The sequence below is a fragment of the Pinus tabuliformis genome, chromosome 1_1, assembly GCF_031772625.1.
Source record: "Pinus tabuliformis cultivar Carrire ecotype Pingquan chromosome 1_1, CPIR1, whole genome shotgun sequence".
Classification (NCBI taxonomy): domain Eukaryota; kingdom Viridiplantae; phylum Streptophyta; class Pinopsida; order Pinales; family Pinaceae; genus Pinus; species Pinus tabuliformis.
The window spans coordinates 228,854,706-228,867,817 of record NC_142297.1 but is presented as its reverse complement, the minus strand read 5'-3'; positions in this window follow the sequence as shown (position 1 = coordinate 228,867,817).

Here is a 13,112-nt window from a genome sequence, read left to right as displayed (position 1 = left end):
ATAATGTACCAACCTTTCCTCCTTTCGCTATTACCAAGGATCCTTTAGTGACCTTCCAGGTTTTATCTGTGAAAGTACTTACGCAACCTTCACCTCCCAACCACCTTGTTTAAATCAGATTTTTCTTTAGATTTGGAACATGTCTTACCTCCTTCAATAGCCATTCATTTCCTTTTTGTTGTTTTATGAAAACTGTACCCATTCCAACGATTTTACAAGGTTTATCATCACCCAATCGAACCTGTCCAAAATCTCCTAGAACATAATCACGAAAATGTTTCTTATCAGGTGTGGCATGGAATGAGGCCCCTGAATCTACCACCCAAGCATCAATAATATTTTCTAATGGAAGAATCAAGGCATCTTGCAACACATCACCTTTACATTAGCTTCATGATTAGTTTCTTGTTGTGCGTCTCCTTCTTTTCCCTTTGGACACTTGTAGTCTTTCTTCAGGTGTCCTTTCTTCCCGCATTTCCAGCACACTATCCCAGATCTGGACTTGGATATGCCTTTTCTTCACTTACTGCGATATCTTGGGCTCTTTCCTCTTTCCATTTTTCTTCCCCTAGTCTCTACAGTCAAAGGATTGCTTGATGTCTCACCAGAGCTTTTCTGTCACATTTCCTTGCTAAGGATTGCACCGACAACATCATCAAAATTTAAATTACTAGATCGAGAGACAAAGTTACTAATGGCCATAACTAAGCCATTCCAACTTTCTGGCAATGAGCACAGAAATAACAGAGCCCTAACTTCATCATCAAAATTTAGCCCTACAGAACTTAACTGACTTGTAACTGTATTAAAATCATTTAAATGGTTTGCAATAGATCCACCTTCTGACATATTCATATTAAATAAATGCTTCATAATAAATACCTTATTTGAGGCCAAGGGTTTTTCATATAGTTTTTCCAATGTCGACATTAAACCCTATATTGTCATTTCCTTTGGAGTATTAAACGCTACCGACGCCGCTAGGCACAGCTGTATTGTTCCAAGTGCCTTTCTGTCGAGAATGTTCCATTCTGTGTTTGTCATACTCGTCGGCTTCTTTGTCTTTCCTCTCAATGGTAGGTACAAATCTCTCTAATACAGATAATCTTCCATTTGCAACTTCCACAACTCGTATTTTTGGCCATTGAATTTTTCGACCCTAAACCTACCATCTTCCGCCATTGCTCCCACTCAAACCAGGAACCCTTCTCTCCTGCGAGTTTATCAACCAAATAGAACTTCGACTCTGATACCATTTGTTAGAAAATTATATATTACAGAGCAATGGAACACATAAAATATTGCAGAAATATAAACACAGAAAATGCGTAGAACAAGAGAGACATAGATATACGTGGTTCACCCAGTTTGGGCTACGTCCATGGAGAAACAACCAGTCCTTCTTTTATATTATCCAGCGAATTGAAGAGATACAACCTACAACAGATCCGCTGTAACACCCTCTTCGCTCTCAAACTCCTCTCTCTTCCTCACTCAGAATACAGATCTACCTAGACGCAATACAATTCCCTCATATATAGTGAGGGGTTGCCTTTTAGGGCAAAAAACCCTAAATTAAACATAACTTCTACCGTCATATCATCCGCCTAATGAATGGCCCATATTGACTAAAAATTACTAGACTTTTACAAGGCAATTTTACATCTATTTTTAGCTTCAGGGGTGCTGCCCCTGAGCCCCCTCAGGGGTGCTGCCCCTGAGCCCCCGCTGGGGGACCACTGGCTCCTGGACCCCCCAACCGGGGGGGGGGGGGATCGGCCTCCCCGAACCGCCGTGGGAGGGACAAGTCCCCCCCCGCACCCCCCACCTGGAGGGGTGTACAGTCTTCCTGGGGTATACATCTGGCTGAGACGTTTGAATACAGAAGATAATTAGGCTTCACACCCAACATAGATTTCCAAACTTGTTTGTCATAATGTCATAAAAATTTCTTGTATCACAGTACCGTAAAAGAATCGAATGCTACCATGTCTTATGTTTCTCCTAATCATGGGTTCATATCCTCTTCTCTTATGATATACTTATGGTTCATGCTGATTTAGGGTTTTCTAATGGTTCCATTCAATCCTTCTCAACTCTCTTGTGATTTGAACAGGAGGGTGGTTGGTGACAAGAACACACCCCCTAGTGGCTATCTGACAATTAAAACAAACCTAATTGCAGTGCTAGTTGGCGGTACTCCACAAATTAGCTATTGGAATGATTGTTGGGTTAAATTATTTTATTGAATGTTTTGTATCCCACATCTTACAACATCATATAAAAGTTTATACTCTGTCTTAGCATAGGAACCCTGTGCATTTGTTGGAATTCCACCTATAGCTATAGGTCTTAGTATATGCTCAATGTCATCTACTACAGCAACCACATTGGCAAATTCAGATCTAAGTTAGTCATTTGAAATGTATCTTTCAATTGTGACTTTAGACTTAAATTGAATCACCATTATTTCTAGTGATAATGAAATCATCCACATGAATCATAATTAAGAGAACTACATCATTCATATGTAACCATAAATATTGCATTCTATGTTAGGATGCCTCAACCAAGCTGTAGAAAAAAATTAGTAATCTTCTGATTTCATATCCTAGGTGCTTGTAATCATTGAGAGGGTGCATGTCATGGGTAAGCTATTGAATATAATTCTTGAGCTAGTTCACCATTTGCTTGAAATATTGTAGGTCAAGGTTGATCTTTCATGGTGGCCAAATAACAATGGTTGAAAACTTCATTGGATCAATGCTTAGTTCATCGTGGTTCACACAAAAATCCAAGATAATCAAGTTTCTTCTACCCAAATGCACACTTCTTCATGTTCACAAATAACTTGTCACGTGATGCAAACACTTGGTTTATTCATCCTAGGTCCGGCTGAAAAGTAATATGTCTAAGTACACAATTAGAGTTGAGTAAAGATGTGGTTGTAGAAATTTGTTCATCATCTCATGAATGTTGCAAGGCCATAATTGGTAACACTTAATGACATCAGTCGCCATGCAAGCAGTCCTTGTCACATATTGAAGGATGTCTTCCACATATCCTTAGGTAAAATTACTAATCAATTACAAATATTAATCTGCATTTCACACTTTTTGTGCCTCTTTAGACAATGTATATGTGATAGGCAGTCAGTGAGTAAGAATGCACCAAAAACATTGATTAGATTGCATATCTCAGCCTTTCTAAGCTGCATTTCACACTTTTTGTGCCTCTTTAGACAACATGTGTGTGATAGGGAGTCAATGAGTAAGAATGCACCAAAAACTTTGATTAGATTGAATATCTCAGCCATTCTAGCAATTTCTTGAGCATAATAAAATTCCCATCAAATGATGGTTTTCCCATTTGGAATTTCATAGTACTAACATCCTTATGTCTATTACATGGCCATCTAAATGTTGTGTGCTTGCTTTGGTTGGTGAATTTCTGTGTGTAAATTGTATAGTAGAATGAAATTTGTGGGTAACAAACATAGACCTATTTTCTTTTGCAAATCACCCAACTGATATTTAAATGCCAATGCCACATTCCCAATCTTCTTTTGTTTCAACACAACACTAAAATTCATTTGTTGGCTTCTTTATTGGATTTTTCCTAAGGAAGATATGCCTGTGCATTGTGTTGGTGTCATTGAGTAATTACTGTACTATTGTTAATGTGTTGGATCACTAGCTAGTGGTACTCCATAAATTAGCTATTGGACTGATTGTTGGGTTAAATTAATTTCTTGAATGTTTTGTATCCCACATCTTACAACATCATATAAAAACTGATACTTTTTCTGATCATAGGAACCCTATGCATTGGTTGGAATTCCACCTATAGCTATAGGTCTTAGTATATGCTCCCTGTCATCTATTACAGAAACCACATTGGAAAATTCAGATATGGATCTACATAGCTACCCAAGACTAGTTCCCATTATGATATTGCACTTTAAGGGAAAGTTATATTAGGCTCTTACCTTGTTTGACCATCATAGGCTACCCAAGAGGTACTTTCAAGTACATGTAAGAAACTACTGTAATTCAATTTTTTCTTGTAGAGTAACCTTTACTAATTGTAATCCCTATTTAATGATGCTTTATGACACAATAGGTCTCTTTACAATTTACTATTATCAAAAGATAGCAGTGGTGGGGGTTATGCTACAAATTTTGCGTAGAAGGCTAGAAGGTAGTCACATAAAGATGAATATGGACAGATTCCAGAGAAACTGGGGTTTGTTCCTAAAAAGTCTGAGCCTCTATTGTTTAGTTTCTTTTTTTGGAGTCCATAGCATGATAAGCACAATGGCTTTGGGGAGTTTTATTGACATGCACGTGGCATCCATTGCTTCAATATATCATTCAAGTGTTTTGCTCAACATGATTACTGTTAGATGCTTTTTTCTAAATATCTATTTTTCCATTGGACTTTTGTAATGGTTCTTTCAGCCTAGCTATTTACATAGCAATGGTTTTAAACTTTTTTTAGCCTACCTATTCACATAAAAATGGTGTATTGTTTATCTTTAGGAAAAATAACTCCTCAACTATTGTTATATGTGAACCCATTCACACCACCCTGCAATTTGTTCCCTGGAAATGGTAATGTCATTTTCTCTTTACACAATAAAATTTTACAACTCATACTTCTCAATACTTGAGAACATAAATGAAAGGTAAAGCTACATGTTCCAAACCTTTCGTAGTTTGATTCATTGGTGTGGTGTTGCATGGCTTTTGACATTTGGAGGTAACATGTTATGGAAATGTATCTAATTGTTTTGGTTAATGATTTCAACCAAAACATATATAACTTGCACTCCATTTTGGCACACGTGGAGATGGGTATTGTTTTAATATAACAAAAATGGACCCTTTAAAATACTAGGATCTGAATTGAATTCTTATGAAATGGCAAGGATGTACTAATAAAAATGTTTTTTTTGTTATGCAGTTTATCTGTGGATATCCATACCGAGGTAAGACATTATTTTTCATTTTGGACGTCAATACTTTTTGAACAATTATTGTGCTTTCTTTTCTACTTTAACATTTGTCTTACTAACTTTGATCAAGTGTCGCAATCTATATTTGTAGGTATTCAACAGGATTGAGAGACATCGTAAGAGATCACTTTTAACAATGAGTAAAACCACAAAGTCAAGCCACATTATGAACAAAAATGACACCTTCGGAAGTGGCATCATCAATACGCACCCATAAAAGAGAGCACCAGGATACATTGAGAAAAATCTGCATGAACCATTGGAAGGTATGATCATTTCTCAAATTTGTATTTCCTGTATAAATACTTCAAGATTTTTTGTTAAGAGATTCATATTGTTATTGTCTTAAGAGGTGTGATTTGTTTTCTAGTAAATTCTTAACACGAACCATCACAACAACATCATGGATTGGAGCAAGAACCATCACAACTAGATCATGGTGTGGAGCAACAACAACCACAACAAGAGCATGGTTTGGAAGGGGAAGATGCAACTACCCAAGCCCATATTACAATAAATGTGCAAAGGAAGGGTAGAGGACCAACAAAATGCCTCTTTGGAAACACTACAGAGGCCTCTACATTGCTTGAAATTCAATTTAATGAGAGGGGGCAACCTATTGGTCCATAGTCAGAGAAATTCTCCTCCTTTTTAGGTGTTCTTGCGAGAGAGATTATCGGCATCAAACACATGGAATGGAAACAAGTGCCTGAAGCACTTAAGAAAGACATATGGAGTGCAATCAATGTGAGTATCAACTAAATTATTATTGGATTTTTTTTCTAAATTTCATTGGTGTATGTTGAACATGTGTATGATAAGTTTAACTTCAAATAAGACTTTGTATCTAATAATGTGTTCTTTATCTATTGTAGCGTACCTACCGAATAAATTTGTTAGCAGAACAATGGTGTTATAAAGCAATATCTCAATGCTTGAGAACTTACAGATATAATTTGTATAAAAATTATTATTTGAAATACGAAATGGATGAGGAGAGGATGGAAAATGTTCCTAGCTGAGTAAATGAAACCGATTGGATTGAATTTGTTAGAATACAATCTGACCCTAAATTCAAGGTAAAAATGAAAGACAAATATAATTGTTATCATAAAATGAGATTTGACTTTGAATCCTTGCACACAATCAACTTCAATCTAAGAATCCATTTGTTACAAGAGAAGGCAAAAGTAAATAAGGAAAATAGGGTGTTAGAGCAAGAGACCCACAATTTTGGTCATAGAGGTTACTATAAAGTTGAACATGATCTTGTAAGTTATAACCAAATCTATTTTTTGTTTACAATTACTAACTGCAAATATACTTAACTAGACTGTTGTATTTTTTTAAGTAGAATCAAACTTTCAATCAAAATGATACACCTGTAACTAGGGCTGATGTGTGGATGAAATGTCATACAAAGAAGGATGGCACTCCAATGTCATCATTTAGTGCAGAGAGAATAGTAAGTTCCCCACCTATTCTTGTATCTATTTATTTTTTTCTTTTTAAAAATATTAATGATGTTTCTTACATGTATTTGTTGAAACGTTGTCATTGCTAGAAACAAATTGAATCAGTAGAAAATGTTTCAGTGTCTCCTGCATATGCAACAAAGGAAGATGCCTTTGCAATAGTTTTTGGGCCTAAGAGAAGGGGTCGTGTATGTGGGGTTGGCTTTGGGGTTACTCTAACTGATTTGTTTGGAAAAGAGTGTGCTTACAAGACGCAGTTACATAATACAGAAGAAAAATTAAGAGAAAAAGACAGGGAACTTGGAAGATTGAAGGCAGCTGTTGAAGAATTAATGGAATGGAAAGCTTCCACGGAGGCGGGAAAAGAAAATGGCCGAGTTGATTCAGAACTAGCCAACAATGTAAGAATTACATGTGTATAATATTTATTTTTTATGTATGCCATCTTTGAAGATTGTGATTTTAAAAGAACAATGTAAATATGAACATGATTGTATTGTTGTAGGATGCATAATTAATGAAACATTGGTTTTGAAGCTTAATCCTTCATTTTATGTTTTCATGGTATCTCATGCAATTTATTTATTTTTTAGCAGAGTTCCTTAAGTCATAGTCTGGCTTCGCTAGAACAAACTCCATTGACTTTAGGACGACATATTCATGAACCAATTGGTGACTCAGTAACACAAGTAAGTTCTATACTTGCTTATTTTCTTGTTTAATATTATTTTATTATTCTATGGAATCTCACAATAATTTGTTTATTTGCAGGGTCAAACGCAATTACTACCTTCAAATACAGGATTGAATGGAAAAATATGTTTACTTACATATTTTAATGGTCAAGTGTAGGTTACAAAAGGTTACATAAAAAACACTGAACCAAATTTTGTCATGTCTAATGGAGAAGAATTAGGAGAGGGATATTATTTTGTGTGCCTACAATCAATCTTGGTTGATTCTGATTATGAAATGAAGCTTAAACGTAGAAGTAATCGATGTGAGGATTTAGCAAATGCACTTAACACTTTATGTTGGAAGAGTAGTGACATTGAATTGATCTATGATTGAGAGAAATGACTTGGGAAATTACTATCTTGAATATTTGAGGATGTTGAATGCAGAATTTGATAGCCTAATTTTGATTAATATCATGGCTAAGATGTTGGATACATGATTACTCTTATCCTTCTATAAGATATATGTTCCTTTAGACCAGATGTACTGCATTGTTCTTGCTATTGTTTACTTGTTTTTTGTATGTTGGATATATAGTCTTATCATGCTACATATATACCATCTTATCATGTTTTGTAAATGTTGTGTGATTTTTGCTGATAGCCAAAAACCTTTTCAATTATGGCTTAAAAAACTATGAAACCATGTAAATTCTCCATTCTGCACTTTACTAATGATAGATATTTGCATTTGAGGATAGGGGTAAGTTGCAAATTTCGTTGAAAATGATTTAGTTAAGTTGTTTTCTTATATTTCAAAATATCCTCTTAGTATTTTGTGTAACATACCACTATTTAACCTTGTACTAAATGAAAAACATGACCAAGGAGCTAGTATATTCCTTGCTTTCAGAGTGTCTTTGTAATCCCCACACTGTAGTGTCTGCAAGTCTCCTCTAATTGTTGGAATTTTCGAGAGAACATATATTGGATGTAAACCTTTTATGAGGATAGAGAAATGACCTCAAGTCTAGTTCCTTTAAGGGTTAAAATATAGCTTGTTAAAGATTTTAGCAATTTTTATTGCACATTTATCAAGCATCAATTTGTTTTTAAATCTGATATTGAATATTCTGTGTAAGTTCCATCTACATTTGTTGTCTGTTTTATCTTTATGACCAATAATCCTTTTTCTCAAGCAGTTATGAGCATGTAATCTTTAATTGTAAACCAAAAATGAACAAGGAAAGCTGTAATGATGTGATCTATCCAATATCAAACATGTGACAACTATCCAATCTGTCCAATATCAAACATGTGACAACTATCAAATCTGAAAATTCCTTGTAGTAGAACTGTCTAAAATTTAGTTGCCAACATCTTTGTCTTTATGAAAACAAAGTTATGGATCAATGCAACACGTAGATCCATGTGCATGCAATACTTTTCAATGTAAATGTATTATCATGTTTTGTAAATGTTGTGTGATTTTTGCTGATAGTCAGAAACATTTTCAATTATGGCTTAAACAACTATGAAACCATGTAAATGCTCCATTGTACACTTTACTAATGATAGATATTTGCATTTGAGGACATGGGCAAGTTGCAAATTTCGTTGAAAATGATTTAGCTTAGTTGTTTCTTATATTTCAGAATTTCCTCTTAGTATTTTGTGTAACATACCACTATTTAACCTTTGTACTAAATGACAAACATGATTGGGGAGGTGGTATATTCCTTTCTTTCATAGTGTCCTTTCAATCCCCACACTATAGTGTCTGCAAGGCTACTCTAGTTGTTGGAATTTTCAAGAGAACATATATTGGATGTAACCCATTTATGAGGATAGGGAGTGACCTCAAGTCCAGTTCCTTTAAGAGTTAAAATATAACTTGTTAAATATTTTAGCAATTGTTATACCAAATTTATCAAGCATTAATTTGTTTTTAAATCTAATATTGAAAATTCTCTGTAAGTTCCATCTACATTTGATGTATGTTTTATCTTGATGACCAACAATCCTTTTTCTCAAGCATTTATGAGCATGTACTCTTTAATTGTAAACCAAAAATGTACAAGGAAAGCTACAATGATGTGATCTATCCAATATCAAATATGTGGTAGCTATCAAATCTGAAAAATCCTTGTAGTAGAACTGTCTAAAATTTAGCTGTCGACGTCTTTGTCTTTATGAAAACAAAGTTATGGATCAATGCAACACATAGATCCATGTGCATGCAATACTTTGTGCTATCATGAAACATAAATGAAGACATGTGCTTGACCTCTAGAATTTTTCATTATACCTTGTAGCTTTTACATGGAAAATGAAATAAATATTCTCTATGCCAATACAAGAAGTAGGAAGAAAAAATCTTAATGAAGCTAGTAAACAAGCCTTCTTATAGAATTATCTACAATAGGAGTGTTTCACATTTTGGATAATCTCTAAATAACTATTATCTTATATTATCTTATAGCTGATTATAGACTAGTACAATGGCTTAACTTTATGTATTTTAAGGCAACCGATGTTGCATGTTTATCATAATTTGAATCATGGGATTCATCCTACAACTAAATTAACATAGATTGTATCCAAAACTGAAATCAAGAAAATGCTTTGTAGAAGCAGTAGTTATATTGTAGCTGTATGTTACAACCCACACTAAGGTAAATAAAAGAAAATTAATTGTGGATGCATAAGTAGCTAATATGGTATTTAAAATAATTAATGAAAGTTTTGATAGTGGAAAAGAGACCATATTAGTCTTAGAGGGCACCACACACATGGACCATTGACCTCCAAGTTATTCCAATGTGATTGAAGGTTGTTAGTATTATGACAAGGAAAGCTGCAAGGACTTGTTCCCTTGATTTTGAGTAAATGATTTTTCAGAATAGTAATAAAATTACAGATTTGGAAAGAGATTTTTTAGCTGCTTTAATAACCTCTATTTCAGCCTAATGGCTTACGGAAAATTAATTCATACTTGGGTTATGGCTAGTATGAAAAATACTTCAAACTTGTTCACTGAAGACATGATGTTATGGTGTTGCCATGCTACTGCCTTTTACACCAGCAACTAGGAAAGAGATCTGCCCAGACATGTGATGAATGGTTAGGATGTTCTCGTCATATCTCTTAAACCTCACACCTGTTTTCCATGAATTTTTTACAGGAGATGAATGGGGATGAAATGAAAACACCCACTAAATTTCAGCTCACAATGGTGCATAGTTTTCGAGAAATGAGGCATCCTCATCTGCATCCATTTTGAGATTTTCTCAAGATTTGTTACTCTAATTGGACTGAAATTGTTTTTGGAGGTGAATTATGATGATATTAACTTTCTGTAATAATTTCAGGCCATTTGGATTTACCGTTTGGGAGATATGCCCAAAATACAATTGCTACAGGAGAGTTGTTGCGCTTTTGACTCCGTTTTTATCATCATTTTCAAAAGATATTTATGACCAAATGGAGATGAATTTTGGAAACCCAAAGGAGGTTTTTGTTAAAAATGGAAGCGCACACAATAACCTTCTTCCATTTTTTCACAGGTGTTATAGTTAAAGCGATATGAGTTTGTCTTCCTTGCTTCTCTTTTCATTGTGCTTCTGGACAGTCAGTTTTGGAATCAAGTTTGAAGAGGCTAAAATGATGTTTTTCCATGGTTTAAAGGATCCACGGTGTAGTGGACATCTCCAAGTTTCTTCACAGGTCTCTAGAAACACTCAAAACCTCATTCAAGTCATCAAAATTTCAATACAACTGTTTGTTGAACTTCTGATAGGATTTGTTGCATTTCTATGTGACCAACTTCAAACTTGGATTCTAAACAAATGAGAAAGTATTTTTGAAAATGGGAGGAGGTTTTTGTTCATAACATACCCAAAAACAAAAGCCTCTCTAATTTTTTACACAATAGTTACTTTCTTGGAGTTACAGGTGGCACTTTGAGACCCATTTTTCATAATTTCGCGAGGCCATAATTGCTGACAGGGTTCTAGAACTTTTTGAAATTCGACTTGGTGGACCTCCAACTTGGCATGTTGACCTAAAATATATTTGGATAATAAAGGTTGAGGATTTTTCTATCATATCACATGATTATCTCTTCAGTTATCACATTTTTAGCTAGTCAAAAACCAAACCCTAGATAGTAGTATATGGGCAAATTTTCTAAATATTTTATCCATGCATGCTAGGGAGTGTGAGGGCCAAGTGCCAGGGAAACACAAGGGAGCACTCATTTCAAATGCATGGAAATGAATTGTCAGTGAGTTATAGGTGTGCTAAGGAAGGAATGAAAAGGTATACTAGCTAGTGCCAAGGCATCACAAGGGAGAACTAGGTCAAAATGATTTGAAATGAACAAATAAGAGTGTTGTGTGCCAAGGAGTGTCAGGAAATTCCAGGTGCCCAAAGAATGAAATGTGTTAGGGTAAGTTCAGAATAGGAATTGTAGGAAAACCTATGGTTGTGATAAGGTGTGTACAAAGTAGTTTCATACAAAGGGAGTATTTGGGTTGGGCACAACATTGTTTTGTTAATGACTTGGTTGGGTTCCCATGTTGCAAAAAAAGTAAGGCTATCTATGAGGACATGATAGCTAGGGAGTGCCAAGGTGTTTCAAGGAATGCCGGGAAGTACTAGCACATGATAGACAATTCCAAGGAATTTTAGGCATTGCAAGACATGCCAAGTGCTAAGCATTCGAAGAACTTCCAAGCGCGAGGGTGTGGCACCAACACATGCTAGGTAGTGTTAGGGCCAAGTTCCAAGGAAACACAAGGGAGAACTAGTTTCAAATGCAAGGAAATGAATAAATAAGAGTGTGACAAAGATTGTTAGCTAGTGAGTACAAGGTGTGCTGTGTTAGGGAGTGCTAGGGAGTGCCAAAGCATGCCAAGAAATGTGGCTGATGCTAACATGTGCTACATAGTGCCAAGGGATTATCAGGCGTGCCAGATGTTATGGCATGTCAAGATGTAAAATTTGTTGCTTAGTTGTATAATTTTACGACCACGGTTGGATGTGAGCCTTGTCTTCATAACTTGTTAAGTTGGATAAGTTGAAATTATACATGAGTAACCTAATATTCATAGCTTCATTTAGGAGTCAAAGGCCTTTGCTTTAAGCTTATACCTCCTTCATCATCCTTCACTGACCATTCTCCATCATTCCCGTCATGAATATCCTTTCATTTCCTTATTTTACAAAAACCCTAGAAATCTGCTGCACATTTACCTTAGGTCTATGTTTTGACCCCTTTTCCCCCTTTTTCTCACTATTTTTGAGAAATTCCACTTCTACTATTTTCCTAACACCCAAACCTATCCCCCATATTTTTCCCATAATTTTTCCTACCTCCATTCCCTCTCATTCCCTTCCACTAAGTTGTTGCTCTTTTGCACTGTGCTTTTACCTAGTCACCATGTGCTCGTCATATCTCTTAAACGTCACATCCATTTGCCATGAAATTTTTACAGGCGATGAATGGGAATGAAATGAAAACACCCACTCCATTTCAGCTCAAAATGATGCATGGTGTTCGAGAAATGAGGCATCATCATCTAGAACCATTTTGGGATTGCCTCGATATTTGTGACTCCCATTGGGCTACAATTTTTTGTGGATGTGAATTATGATGATATTAACTTTTTGTAGACATTTCAGCCCATTTGGAGTTACTGTTTGGGAGATATGCACAAAATACAATTGCTACAGGAGAGTTGTTGTGCTTTTGACTATCTTTTTATTATCATTTTCAAAACATATTTATGACCAAATGACAGTGAATGTTGGAAAACCAAGGGAGGTTTCTTTAACCATGGAACCAAGAAAAATAACCTCTTTCAGGTTTTGCATAGGTGTTATGGTTAAAGAGATATGAGTTTGTCTTCCTTGTTGCTCTTTTCGTTGTGCTTCTGGACA